Raw genomic sequence first — 11,220 nt, forward strand, 5'->3', positions numbered from 1 at the left:
CTGGGCAAGGATTGAAACTACCTCAAACGTTTCTACTCCCCACTTTTACTTGTCGGTGACTTAAGTACCTTTATTCGAATCCTGCAACTTCCTTTATCGTGCCAAACCAAAATGTCATCTAGTGAGCATTCCATACATCTTTGTACCCTTGGGGTGTATCGCATACATTGAATCACGTGCTTCCTTTAGGATCTCCTTTTTGAACTCAACGATATCCTACTCTAGATTCTTAATTGGCGATACTTAAACCTTCAGTCGCTTTTGGAAAAATATAACATAAAACAAATAATAAAATATATTTTTCAAATATACCACCAACATAAAATATACACAATTTATCAACCCAAATTAAATTCCCAAACTTCTTCAAAAATCAAAATATAATTTATGAAATTTACTAATTAAATCAATGAAATAATAAATAATAAGAAAATTATTTTAATTAGTTTAAAATACCTTAACTTGCATAGGCAATTGTTAAAACTCCACATTGGAACAATAATAAAAACATGAATAAATGCATAAAATCATATCTTAAAATCCATAGCATAAAATGAAATATGCACGCTCGTAATGGAGGTACATACGATACCTTCAACATGCTACGTGATCCATGATTCCAGCTGTCGCCCGCACTCTGCTACCAATACAAACCAGGGTGGTTGCCTATATTGGCCGTCCGATCCCTTGGACTAGTAGGCAACATGATTATGCGGCTAGCTCTACATGGACCACATTGGTTCGCCGCCTCCGTATGGTGCGGTATATGCAGTATAATATCAACAATATAACATACAAATACATGTACGAACATAAACAAAAAATACTTGAATAAAATACCTTTAATTTCAAATATCACTTTGAAAAGTATTTAATTTTTAATAGTCGATCGAAAAAAATATCTTGACACCTTGAGGTTGATCGACACACATCCATACTCGACAACAAGTATCGATTATGGGTGGTCACCTTGTTAAGTCATTGGTAGCCGATACACACCCTTAGACAATCATCCTTCTCCTCCATGAACGAAACAAATGTCATTCACGATGATAAGCTTGATCTAGTGAAACCTTTATTCACCAAATCTTGCAGCTGAGCCTTTCAGTCCTTTAACTTTAATAGAGTCGCACGGTATGGCGGTACTGAAATAGATCGATGTCCAAAGCCAATTCAATAACGATTCGATATCCTTTTTACGGTCGTAATCCAGATAACTTGCTGGGAAAATGCTTTCGAATTGCTTTCCACTATTAGCGGTTCCAACGCTCACCATCTTCTCGGGCATCAACCACCTGGGTCAAATACCTTTGACAACCATTATCTGATAGCTCATTGGAGACGAGGACAGAAATTAACCACAGAAAAGGCCTCCTAACTCCTCCATGAAGCACCACTTCCGGTAAGCTGAACCACTTTAACTTTACTCCTTTATGCTAGCGGTCCATAAACATAAGAACTACTCACTCCATATCTAGGGTCGCTTCAGATCCCGAAAAGATTCAAAGATTGGATCTGCCCCCATTACTTGACCTTCAAGAAGAAAAGGCAATCCTCGACCATCGACTAGGCCATAGGAATTCCCCGTTAGGACAGATGATTCTAATTGACACCATCGAATATTAGAGTTATTCAAACTCGGGCAATGAATTTGCTTCGAGACAAAGGGAAAGAACGTTTTAAGACAGGTAAAATGAGAGAATAGACGCGGATGGGATGCACTACAATGCACAGTCCCTTAGGAATACTAGAACCTAGAGCTCTGATACTAACTGTCAGGACCCGTCCAAAGTTCCTCCCCAGAACCCTAGACAAGCCCTGATCCCAGGGAAATACCACCGTACCTTCCAATGGAAAATCCGACAACACCTCCCCTAAGGGTAAGACTAACCAAAAATTTCCTACACTGAAAACACACTTCTAGATACATCCCCTTATTCCTCCCACGTTACTACAATTTGTTTCCACAAATTTACAGCACTTCAAAGAATAACAGAAACTCAGTGCATAAATAATAACTACATGTCCAATACAGTATACAGAGCATTATACAAATAAATGTGAAATTAATACGATGACAGATAAAGAAGTAATACAAGATGAAGAGGAAAACGGGAATAAATACTTCTTGGACTCTCGGCAATGAACTGAGACGTTGGGCTCACCCCGAACGATCAATGTCTCCCAACCTGGACCTAGGGGAACAGAATTTAAAAATATGAGATGCTAATCATCTCAGTGAGTGACCCTATCTACTGTACACCTTTAATATTAATAATATAACAATAAAAGGAATTTAATTAATACCAACAATTAAATAATAAATAAATCATAAACATTTGAGGTAATATTTTCTCTCAAAACCCTCACTATTCACTCCATTGGAAATGTTCCCCTTTTAAAACATTTTCACAAAATCTGATATTCGTATTTTCCGAAAACCAAGGGATCAATTAATTTAATAAACAATAAATAAATACCCCAAATATAAATAAAATGTAATAAAATATAATAAATAATTTTTCAACACTTTGGGGTTTGAAATTTCTATCCGAAAATTTATACTTGACGCACCACACTATATACCAGTGATGCCCTCCGATACCCAGCATCCCGAGCACCGACTGGCGGGAGATTAAAGAGAGAAACTTGCATACGGCACTTCGGCATCCCGACAGTACCGCTGCTGAAATCGTCATCCCGGCCAAAGAGGGGGACGGCTGATGCGCAATATATAAGACTTGCCTGCCCTCGGTCCAATGGCAACTCACGGGAGACATAATACTTGCGCGCTAACCATATATACACCGGAACACCAATACTGTATGAGTGCGTCTAAAATAATTATTAATTTAATTATTACCGTACCGATTTTTCAAAAATTACCGTGGGAAATATACCAGTTTTCAAATTTACCATCCCACATATTTTCCTTTAACATACCCGGTACGAAACCATCGATAACAATATAAAAATAATTTTTCTCGTAACACGAGGTTCAATAATTAATATTCCAAAGGCATAATTATAAAATTTAAACCACCAATTTAAACAAATAATTTCCTTAAAATATTTAAACCAATTATGCCCAAAAATAATATTAAAATCACATACGATTTATTACTAAAAATACCTTGCTCATGCGTACTATATACAATTAAATCACAATAATAAAAATCGGGGTTTTTGGATAACCCAAAATTTACGTTTAGTACCAACAAACATATACGCACTTATAAAATAATAATTTTCCACAATTTCACCACATGAGCATAAATTCCAGATATCAATTTAACACCACATAAATATAATTAATTATCCAAAAATATTTTTAAGGGTGGGTCACTCACCTGGAGCACGCAATTAACCTAAGATCCTCCATGGGATTAATTCCAAGACTCACCCGTGCTCCTAGAACACAATTCACACACAGTCAAATAAATTAATATTTTATTCGGGTAAATAATACTCGGTACCCGGGGGGTCTAACACAAACGTTAACCAAAATTGACAAATTATATGTCTATGGAAAGCTTGTGAGATGAGGATCACATTATCGACCTCCATTGGGCTCAATTCGACCGGCGGTGGCCGGAATTTGGCCGGAAAGCTTCGGCCGGTCTTGATCTCTTCATATCTTGCAAATCGACGGGAATTGAGTTAATCGGAGCTTAGAATCGGAATCAAAGGGTCCAAATTAGTGGGAAAGGACCAGTTGCACAACCGGTGGCTGCCAGAAAACCAGCCGATGGGGAGGAAGCCGGCTGCCTGCGTTACGCGCCGATCCTGGGGCATTAGCCACTCCACTGGCCGGAGATTGAGTGACCGAGGTCATGCCGTCATGGGTCGCCGGTCTGTCCAGTGCGTGTGGGATGCTGCCATCCGCACGATGGTCAATCGGCTGGAGATGAAGGAGGAGGAAGGTGGACCCGCTGGGGGAAAAGAAGAAGAAGAAAGAAATTCCCCCCGTGTCCCCCCCTTTTTTTTCCCCACGTAGGGAAAAGAAAAGAAAAAGAAAAAGAAAAAGAAACAGGAAAATAAAATAAAATAAAATAATTAAATAATATTAAAAAATAATATTATTATATAAAATAACAATAATAAAATAATTTGGTATTAAGCATGGTTGACATGTGGCATCTCAACATGGTGACACATGGTCACATTTATTAAGTCACACGTGGCACATTGTTACATGTTTAAAAATAATATTAAAATAATACAGTATTTGAAAAACTCTACAGGTCCATAACTTTCAAACCATATGTCCAAATTAAGCGTACCGCTAGTCTATGAACTTGTATCGACTAGTACTTCACAACCATGCATGAGTCAAAGCTAAACTTTGCATGAATAAAAAGTCAACTCCGGCACCCCTTGGACAGTTTGGACCTCAACTTGTTTTGCTCATATCTTTCAAACCGTAGCTCCGTTTTCGATGTGCTACTAGTCTACGAACTCGTGCTAACGTCTACTTTGCAACGATACCTCAGTCAACCTAGAATTCCAACGGTCAACGGTCACCCTTGGTCAAATTTGAAAAATTTCCGTTGTACTTTGAGACAGGGTGTTACAAAGCCAAAGAAAATCTAGAAAACAAAGAAAGCAAAAGTTTATAATTATTTTGGCAACCTCTTAAAAATTGAAAAAAAAAATGTTACTCAGATGCATAATACATATTACAAACCCAACCATATTAACAATAACAAACACAATACCAAAAGCGATACCCATCGGCTCGAGGTTTAAGTTATGCCAATTGCCTACCTCTCTATCTCTTCCCTGGAAGACTCGTCTTGGTTGGACGACAGTGACGTGACGAAGAGGTTGGACCAGAGCGATCAACGACGATGATGGTGTATCTTTCCTCTACCTCTGGGTGGTGACAGTGATCAAGCTTTTCAAAAGGGAAAGTAGAAAGAAACCCTAATTGTTGAAAGGGAAAGTTGAAAGAAGCCCTTATTGTTGAAAAGGAAAGTTGAAAGAAGCCCTATTTCGAAAGGGAAAGTAATAAGAAAACGAAAAGTAACCCAAAAATAAATAAATAAATAAATAAACAAAACACATGCGTTTTGATAGAGAAAAGAAAAAAATATCTTCATTAAGGGTATTTTGGTCCAAAAACATAAAAAGTAGGCTAGTTTTTTTAAAAAAAAAAAATTTGCTATTCTTTAAAAATCATATTACGGGATGGCTATTTTTCGAAAAAACCCTTTGTAGAACTTTTCCAACATTTCAATCAAAAGGCTTTCTTTTGAGGCCCAAGTGCATTTCTAAGGTGGTCACTTGGGTAGCTTCTATGTGAATCTCTGCATGCTCAACTTTTCTCCCTGTTGAAATTGGGTCCTTCAATGAAGAATTGCATGATGTAACCCACCAAAAAAAAAAAAAAAAAGTTATAATATTACTTTTCATCACTTTGAAAAGGAAAGTATGTATTTTGATGCTTGGTTTTCCCTGTCCCATTGGCATAGCTAGTTGGTAAAGACCTCAGGTTTTTGGGTCCAAGCAGGCCACATGGTTCTTTGTTTTCCATCAATACTTATAATACCAGATTCTATTTTGGAATTTTAATCTCACTAAAATAAAGAAAGAAAAATAGTAAAAATAAATGAAACTGTAAGACAAATCGTAAACAAATTTCATGAAAGAAAGATATCATTTGCATTTTTCTTCTCCATTTTAATACTATTATTTTTATGTTTTCCATGACTTCCTCCAAAACAAAATTTGAAACAAAAAATCCTCTTTTTTTTTTTTTAATTCTAATTCGTATCCAATAACTTGCTGTTAGAAAGTTTCAAATCTTTCACAGAAAGCAATTAGATTAGAACTCACAGTTGATTCAATTGTATGTTTAATTTACTCTTTGATTCAATTATCGATTCAACCAAGTCATACATAATAGAACTATAATTAATTTCATTAAGTAATTAATTTTCCCATATTCTTGATTTTTATTATATTATTTAGAACTCTATTACATAAACTAAACTCATCTTAATTAGTTAATTCTTCAACTACTAACTAGTCTTACTGAGTAAAAGATTTAGTTGGTGAGAATTTGTTAGTTAGAATCCAATCATCGTCCATATATACATGCAGTGTATACATCATTGAAATTTTCCAAAAAAACATTTTTTGAAAAATTATACAATTGCTTAGCTTATCTTCCAACTAGAATTGGTCTTGTTATGGATTACGCAAAAATACTTAATTGTAATTTTAAAATTCAAAAATAATTTTTTTTTTTTTTTGAATCAGTAAATTCATAAACGACTCATTCAGTGCAAGTGCATCGAAATAATCCCACAATCCTATCCACTAAACCTGGACTCATTAAAAATAAATTAATTATTAAAAGAAATATAAACAAAAATTACCTTTATGAGCTCAAGTTGTTGTTATGATGACACTTGGATCGCTGTCGTTGTTCTTGCCGTGCAAATTTAACCAAACTAACTACCAAATCAATTTTCCCTTCATTAACGGCATTAATTTCCCATATACCCCATTCAATATTCCAATCCAATCAGGGGCAATACAGTCATTTAATATTCAACCAACCCCGTAGTCTTTGAAATTCCATTAGGGGTTTTTTTGAAAAATAGCCACCTTCCAAATAGAAATTTGAAAAATAGCAAAAAAAATTTTTTTTTTTTAAAATAGCCAACTATGAACAAAAATGTCCTTGATTAAATTGAAAATTACAAATAAGCACCGGTTTTGTGTGGGAAAAAAAAAATTTTCACCTGTGACATCGATCCCCTAGGTATTTCATCTGTTTTCACTTTCTTTTTCTCGTATTGTCTCACATTTGAAGCCAAAATCAGGTATAAATTTAAATATGGGTATGTATTTTATAAGCTATTATACTTAAGCCAAAATCACTCTCTTTTTCTCATATTTTTTCTTATATTTTCTCACTTTCTTTAAGATTTTTTTGATATGGGTATGTAATAAATTAGTTTGTAAGATGTTATATTTAAGTTTAAAGATATTTAGGTGATATATGGTGTGAAAATAATGAAAAAATTGTATAGATATGAAAAATCACGAAATATTGTAAAAGCGGAGAAAAATTGGCGAAAAAGATGAATTTCCACCATTTTCAGTTGGTTTGTCAGTTTTCGCTAATTTTTTCACCATTTTTCCACTAATGTTTTGCCATTTTTCTGCCAGTAGGAAAACATAATATTTGGCTCAAAAAAAAAAAAAAAAGAAGCTGTTTTTTTCTTGGATAGTCAATATGTTTATTCAGTATTACTTATATTTTTATATATTCATTACTTTAGTTTAACGTTATTCATTTAATTTGTAGTAAAATGGAAGATGATGATATTATAATTATAGTTTTATACAATGGAACATTGGTACAAAATGATGGTGGTCATTGCGAGTATCAAAATGGTAAAAATGTAATGGTTTCTGTCGGTAAAAGATGCACAAAATCAAAGTTAGATGATGAGATTTTCAGTTCTATTGAGATAGACTGAAATGAATATTTTCTAAAACTTATTTATTTCGTATCATGGATATTATATTTTCTACTCGATGGTAATGCTTTATTTATGTTGTGATAATGGTATAGTACATATTTTACTATTTTATTTTACGAATTTAATTCCAAATGAAAAGAGGCATTCTGTAATTGATTTTGAATCTTTAGTTTACATGTCATTTTATGAAATGTCCAAATGATTTTGAAAAGAATATATATATATATATATATCATTTTTTTATTTTCTTTTAATTGGTTATTGATTTTAAAAGTCAATACACTTTTTGTTAAATCCATCTTCATCTTGTATAATATTTGTCTCCACTCTCAATTTTTTTAACCCCAATATTAATTTATTCATCTATTAGAAATTGATTTTCCAAGTAGAGAAAATTAGTTTCCAACATAAGTAAATAGTTTCTGACATTTTTCACCAGGAGGAAATATTTTCCGACAGAAGGAAAATGCTTTCCACTTGGAGAAAAAAATTTTCAATAGGCGAAAAATTATCTAGAAACTTGAATTGAGCTGCATATAAGGGGTTTGTGGAAAATGGAATTCTAATAAATATGCCACATTTTATAGACGGTTAATTAGATATCTTTACACCAAAATCCATCATTATCTTCGATAAATGAACATTAAAATAATCCAGTACAAGATAAATATTAAGAAAATAGCTAGAAGTACATTATATATAAAAGCAAACTAACAAATGACTTCAACATCATATAGAAATTTCCCTATACTTGGCAAAGACATATGGCAAAGGCATCTCCATATCAAGCAGAGCTCGGCAGAGCAAGCTTCAATTTGTACCATGTACTGTCCTATATCCAATCTACTTTCCTACTTCTATTTCTTGATTGGCCAAACCATATCATTACCATGGCCACATCATCATCTTCTACAATACCACTTCCAAACCCAATTTCCCACATCTCCAAAATTCAAAAATTCAACTCCAATCTTCAGGCTATATCTATCAAAATTAAAACTCTTGACTTCTAAACGAACCAGACAGTGTAATATTTTTTACCCACACTACACAAAACCATCTCCATCTATGGTAAAGCCACCACCATAGCCAGCAGCCATGAATGCATACCAAGCTTAAAAATTAACCACCTACCAATTGTTTTGCCTCTCATTATGCTCTTGTATATCTGAAGAATAATAGAAATGACAAAAGATGATTATAAATATAATTACTTTAAGAAAATAAGAGGAAAAAACATGAATTTTGAGACTAGAAGATGAGATTACCCCATTTTGAAACAATTGTTGGCTGGAAAGAAACTCTAAATTGAGTGCTTGGTGAAGTAAAAATAACTCCTACACAGATTTTATGGTCTGTGTAACATGGCTTTGTTTGTATTTTGATGTAATTTTCCATGGATTAGAAAAGCAAGTCAGCCATTAAAGCAGGACAATGGCTTAACTAACAAAGTAATTGTAATGCATATGTATGTACAACAAATAGTGAGGTCAAAAATAAAATAAGACATTAAATGTAACACCCCATCCCAAAATACATCGGAATTTTTGCACGTCAACGGTGGGTCAAAATTTTGACTTTTTGTTTCGGGTGGAATTTTGCATTGACTGAGGCACCATTGCCAAGTACGTGTTATCCTGAGTTCGTAGACTAGTAGCACGTCAAAATTGGAGCTACCGTTTGAAAGTTATGAGCAAAACAAGTTGAAATCCAAATTGTCCAAGGAGTGCCGGAGTTGACTTTTTGTTCATGCAAAGTTGAGCTTTGACTCATGCATGGTTGTGAAGTACTCATCGATATGAGTTCATAGACTAGCGGCACACCCGATTTGGATATGTGGTTTGAAATTTACGGACCTGTGAAATTTTTTCCGAGACAGCGTTTACTATTCAAGGATCTGTATGTGTGTGAACAGTGATGCCACATGTCACAAAAAGTGGACCCATCCGTGAGTGCATAGTGGTACCCACGGGCATTTTGACTGGCTGAGAAGGGGAGGAAGGAGAGAGAAGGAGAAGAAGGAGAGAGAAAAAGGATAGAGAAAGAGAGAGAAAAAGGGGAAGGACGGGCCAACTGCCGTTCACCCATTTCTGGCCACTAGAACAATACACGTGCTTGACCACCATGACCCACCAATCAAAATCGGCCGGCCAGCCAAAAATCACGGCCAAATCGCTGGCGACACACCCGGATCAGTGTGTTTTTCGGCGAGCAGCCTGTTTCCTTCTCCGGTCAATTTCTCCTAAACCAAACCTCCGTTTGCCTCACCGCCGGTCCCATTGTGTCACCCATTCCCCAGTCTACCTTCCCACCAAAAATCACGACCAGTAGCCACTGGACGCGCCACAGGCAATGACAGGTTCAGGTGACCATGGCGGCTCATCGGGAAATCGATTTTCCGGCGAGTTCCCAGTTGCACCGCCCACTTTTTCCCACTAATTTTGACCACTTGAACCCATATCTAAGGTCGGTTTCCTCCAATTCACAGTGGTTTGTGAGAGCTGAGACCTTCCCGGCAAGATTCTGGCCACCTTAGGTCCGATCTCAGGAAAGTAAGGGCCAATCCTTAATCCTCGTGTTGTAAGCTTCGTTTCGATATATTATTTGTGAATTTTGGTTGTCGTTTGTGTTCGCTCCCCCAGATATCGGGTATTATTTACCCGAATAAAATATTTATTTATTTAATCCTGTGTAATATTGTTATTCTAGGAGCACGTGTGAGTCGTAGAATTGATCCTATGGAGGATCTTGGTTGGATTGCCAGCTCAGACCACCCGCATGAGATATTGTCCGCTTTGGGTCCAGCCCGCACGGTTTTGTCAAAACTCTTCTCAAGGAAAATGTATCCCTATCACCTTATAAGGCGTGTTTTGTTCCCCTTTCCAACCAATGTGGAACTTTACAATCCACCCTCCTTGGGGCCCAGCGTCCTCGCAGGCATACCGATCCGAGTCTGGCTCTGATACCAACTGGCAGGACCCATCCAAGATCCCTCACCGGAATCCTAGATAAGCCCTAATCCTAGGGAAACCCTACTGGACCCTCCAATGGAAAATTCGGCAGAACCTCCCCTAAGGGTTGGACTTACCACAAATTTCCTTCACTGAAAATACACTTCTATATACATCACCTTATTCCTCCTACCTTACTACAATTTAATTCCACAAATTTGCAACACTTCAAATGAATAACAGAAAATCAGTGTATAATTAATAATAAGCATCCAAGACAGTATACAGAGCTTTACCATGATACGGTTAAATATAAAAGTTATACAACAAAGGATGGAAATAAATATTACAAATAGAAATAAATAAAAAGAAAGAGAACTCCTCGAAACACGACAGCAACGAAGGTCAAGCTCGCTCCGGACGAACGTGTACCAATCCTTGTACCTAGGGGAATGGATTTAAAAATATGAGATGCTAATCATCTCAGTGAGTGACCCTATCTACTATACAATCATAATAATAATAATAATCATAGTACACTTGATTAATTAATAATAAATAAATAAATAGATAATAATTTGTTGAAAATAATATTTTTCCTCGAAACCCTCACCATTCACTCCGTTGGAAAGGTTCCTCTTTTAAAATATTTTCACAAAATCCAATATTTTATACCCCAAAAATCAAGGAATAATTAATTAAATAAATAATAAAATAATCCAAATACGAATAAAATACAATAAAATAATTTAAAATACTTACACTAAAGA

The sequence above is a fragment of the Ziziphus jujuba genome, chromosome 12 (genome assembly GCF_031755915.1).
Source record: "Ziziphus jujuba cultivar Dongzao chromosome 12, ASM3175591v1".
NCBI lineage: Eukaryota > Viridiplantae > Streptophyta > Magnoliopsida > Rosales > Rhamnaceae > Ziziphus > Ziziphus jujuba.